This window comes from Jaculus jaculus, chromosome 1, assembly GCF_020740685.1.
Source record: "Jaculus jaculus isolate mJacJac1 chromosome 1, mJacJac1.mat.Y.cur, whole genome shotgun sequence".
Classification (NCBI taxonomy): domain Eukaryota; kingdom Metazoa; phylum Chordata; class Mammalia; order Rodentia; family Dipodidae; genus Jaculus; species Jaculus jaculus.
The window spans coordinates 275,708,539-275,712,587 of NC_059102.1; the positions used below are offsets into that span (position 1 = coordinate 275,708,539).

The 4,049-nt window shown below is 40.8% G+C and overlaps 1 long non-coding RNA gene across 1 annotated transcript; it reads right to left on the reverse strand.

The window, feature by feature from the left end:
- Nucleotides 1–416: 416 nt before the first annotated feature.
- On the reverse strand, nucleotides 417–2,064 carry LOC123457612. Its single transcript, XR_006635082.1, has 3 exons — nucleotides 1,988–2,064; nucleotides 1,518–1,709; nucleotides 417–479 (listed from the first exon to the last, which is right to left on the reverse strand). It is a non-coding gene; the product is annotated as an uncharacterized LOC123457612 (long non-coding RNA).
- Between the last annotated feature and the right edge of the window lie 1,985 nt (nucleotides 2,065–4,049).

The following is a 4,049-nucleotide window of genomic DNA, read 5'->3' on the forward strand; positions in this document are numbered from 1 at the left end:
CTCTCCATTGGAGAATCTGTTTTTCTTTTTCAGACAGTAGCAAGACCCTTGTACTTCAGCCAAGCTCCAACTGAAACCACAGAGGAACTGGGGAGGTGAACAAGAATGCAGCTTCCATGATGAACCTGACACTCAGCGCCAGGGTGAAGGAGACATACCCTGAGGATACTCAGCACCTACCAAAGCAGAGATCGAGAGGCTCCTAAGAGCCCGTCACTGAAGTAGACTTAAAACACACCCAACACAATTCAGGGAATTTTGCAGAAGAAGGGGCAGAAAGACTGTTAGTGCCACAAATTGGGACATCATACCCAGAAGCATTGCCTCTCCCCAATAACTGACTGCTGTTCCCATAACGCATAACCCACAATCCCCATGGAGAATACCTGAAACCCCACTGAGGAGGGCTCCCAGTGGAATAGGGACAAGGATGAGAGAAAGGATGGCATCAACACATGATGTATCCATACTTAGTTTATCTGTAATTAATAAAAAAAAAAAAAGTCTGTCACCAAAAAAAAAAATCAACTCTGACACTAGAAAAAGTCATACACAAACAAGTAAATAAATGAGTACCGAATTATGTGTACCAGGATTTATAAAAATGGTAGAATGAAACATTTTTAAACAAACCTAAAATTATTCCTCAAACTATATACAAAATGACAGCCATTTTGTAAATGTAAAACACTTAGCTGACTTTGCTGCTTAAGTTTTAAGTAATTTAACTTTTAAAAATAGGGCTGAGGAGACTGCTTAGTGGTTAAAGATGCTTGCTTCAAAATACATACACACCTATACACATATACATATATATGCTATATATATTTTCACAGTTGTGTCTAAACTCCCTGAAATTGACATTTTCAATCTATGTGTCATATTCTAGGGAAAAGCCCCAAGTTTTTCTGGTTTGTTAGAGGACTGCGACCTACCCCTACTACCAACAACCACCACCAAAAATTAAAAAACACCAGGAGTGGTGGCACATGCCTTTCATCCCAGCACTTGGGAGGCAGAGGTAGGAGGATTGCGGTGAGTTCAAGACCACCCTGAGACTACATAGTGAATTCCAGGTCAGCCTGAGCTAGAGTGAGATCCTACCTCGAAAAACCAAAAAAAATAAATAAATAAAACAACTAAAAACCTGAATGCTAGATGCTGAGCATAAGGCTCATGCAGAATTATCACACTGGAAACGAAATAAAGAGATAGTCTATGGACAGATTGATTTATGCTGTAAATGTCTTGGGATGATCCTAATTCCTAATATACTGGGACTGGTGGGAGGTATCATAATACACAAAGAAACCAAAAGTTAGTGAAGAGAGCTTTCAATCAATGATTGCTTTTATGCTTCGGATCAATTATCAGAGTTTGTTCTCCAACAGTCATTGGCTTTAGTCTTTTCAAAGTCTAAACAGTATTCATAAATCCATTATTAAATGTATGTATTAACAGGGCCTGACCAAGAACAAAACAACTATATTTTAAAAGGAAATCTATCAATAACTTACATCTTTTGCAGCCCATTATAAGTGCTTTCAACTTGTCGCTTTCCACTCCACGTGACCATCACAACATAGCCCTTGGGAGAACACCGTTCTTTACACGGAACCTTCAGGACTCAATTCGTGAGGTGTGGTTGGCCGTCCACTAGGTTTGCTTGGAAGCCTTTTCCACTCCGTAAAACGCATGTAGAAACGTGTCTGATGGTGTCAGTAGTAAAAGAGGGGAAGAGAAGAGAGATCAGCGGGGTGTAAAACAGAGGTGCGGCGAGTGTAAGGACGAAGGCGCTACAGGGCTGCTCCCCCGGCGGGAAGGAAGCTGGGGCGGGGGGGAGGCCAAAGGTATCAGTATAGGTTTCCTTCAGCCGCAAAACGCGGGCTTCTCAGGGGCGAAGAGACCGACCTGAGGTAAAAAAGCCAAGAGGCCTCGGGGTCCTCCAGCGCCGGCCCCTTTTCCCGCTTCTCCCCGGGTCACTCACCACTGGGTCAGAGCTGCCGGCCCAGCTCCTCGCAGCAGCTCGCGGGCTCCGCGCCTTCCACAGCCTCAAAGTCTCGCGCGCCTTTCAGAGTGACAGACGGACGGGCCAATGGAAGCCCAGCTTTCCTCAGACGGCCGGGCAGCGGGTGTGGCCAATTAAGAGGGTGGGGCAATACTTTGTTGCCTGGACAACAGCTTCCGAGACCCGCAGGTTTGGGTTGATTTCTCAAAGGAGGGCCAAAATCCTCAAGAAAAGCTTCCTCGGGCTGGCTTTTGCCTCAGAGTAAAGGGGGCAGGGTGCGAGGGACACATCTGTTTCCTTCACCCTCTCTCACCTGAGCAGGTTTACCTGTGCAGTTATCTCGTGCAAGTTTCTTCCTTTCCCTTGGGTACGCAAGCGTGGGGCAACTGCCACCTTTCACGAAGGCTGCTGAAACAGAAAACAGAAAATTCGAATCTGTAAGCATTCAGCAGTTTTCTCGCTAAGTGAGTGTGTTGCACTCTTAGCTCCTCCCCATTTCGTGGCTTTTAAACGTTGAGTGCAATCCCAGTTACAAATTTATGGTGGTTCCTTTTTTTCTTTGTGTGTGTGTCTTGACTGAGACAAGGACACACACTGTGTAGCTCAGGCTGGCCTCCACTTAACATCCTCCTGCCTCAGCCTCCGCAGCTGTGGTATTACAGTGGGCCCACATGTTGACCAAGTTCTGGTTCTTTCTGAACCCAGAATAGAATCTGGCCCAATAATGCACAGAAAAGTTGAATTTTATTTTCTGAAACGCTCTCTCAAAGATCCTGTGACCTAATTTCTTAGTCGTCCAGAAATGGAAAGTTAAGAGAGACAGGTGATTTGAGCCGACATTCTAAGATCCAACCAATTCAGCTGAGTCTCCTTTTCTTTAGGAAAATCTTTTTAGTCTAAAAGAATTTATTCAACTATATTAAGCATTGGTCCTTGAGTTCAGCACTCATTTGGTGTTGATTGTCTAGCATAAGTAAAAAGTTGAAATGATAGAGGGAAAAAAATGAAAGCTTTCCACAGATAATTCTGTAGCTTTTATGTAAAATCTTACCATTTTAAAATAACATCTTTAAACAAACCACAAATATCATTGTTAACTTCTTGTGGCCAAAAGAAAAATTCCTTTACTTGCTTATCAAAAGTTTCTAGCTCTAAAATTAAAGTGAAAGAAAGTGTTTATGAAATCATTAGATATATGTGTTTAGTTACCTGCCAACTCCTTTCTTAAAATTCTTCCAAGTTCCTTGCTGATGAACACTTTCCAATAGCTTGGATGACATTCTGAATAATTTCCTCAGCTTGAAGAATGGAAACTTCATTAAATAAAAAATGAAATAGGTTAGAATACTTAGATATGAAACATTAATGAACTGAATAACACATTCTGAAAAGAGGAGGCTCTTAAAACACAGGACACCTGCATTGTAGAGCCATACAATGTGATATGATTTGACAGAGGCATGAGATTACAAAAATGCCCAAAGTTTTGATACAAAATTTCTGTGCTTATATAGATCTTTTGAAGATAAACCAACTGAGCAGAAGACCATAATAATGAACCAAAGTATCCTCTTAGGGCCAATATTATACTGAATAAAGTCAGTTAAACTATTATCTATCTGATGAGGGAAGAAAAGCCTAAATTTTGAAAGGACATGGGGCATTGTTTTAAACTTTTAAATATAAATTTAAAATTATAATGGTTTTACAGATTAGAAAGCAGAGAAAGACAACTAATGGCTCTAAAACACAAACTTGTACAATATGCTGGTTCAATTGTTGTATTTTAGTACTAGTTCTTAATCTTTTACCATGCCAAATTGGTAGAATAAATTTTATATATGTAAATATGCATAGGGAAAAAAGTATTATATAGACAGTTTAGCACGATTTATTGATGATTTCAGGCATCTCTGGAGGTCTTAAAATACAAGTCTCATAAATGAGAGAACATTGTATACATAACTGATTTTTTTTTTTTTTTTTTTTTGAGGTAGAGTCTCATTCTAGTCCAGGCTGGCCTGGAATTCACTATGTGGTC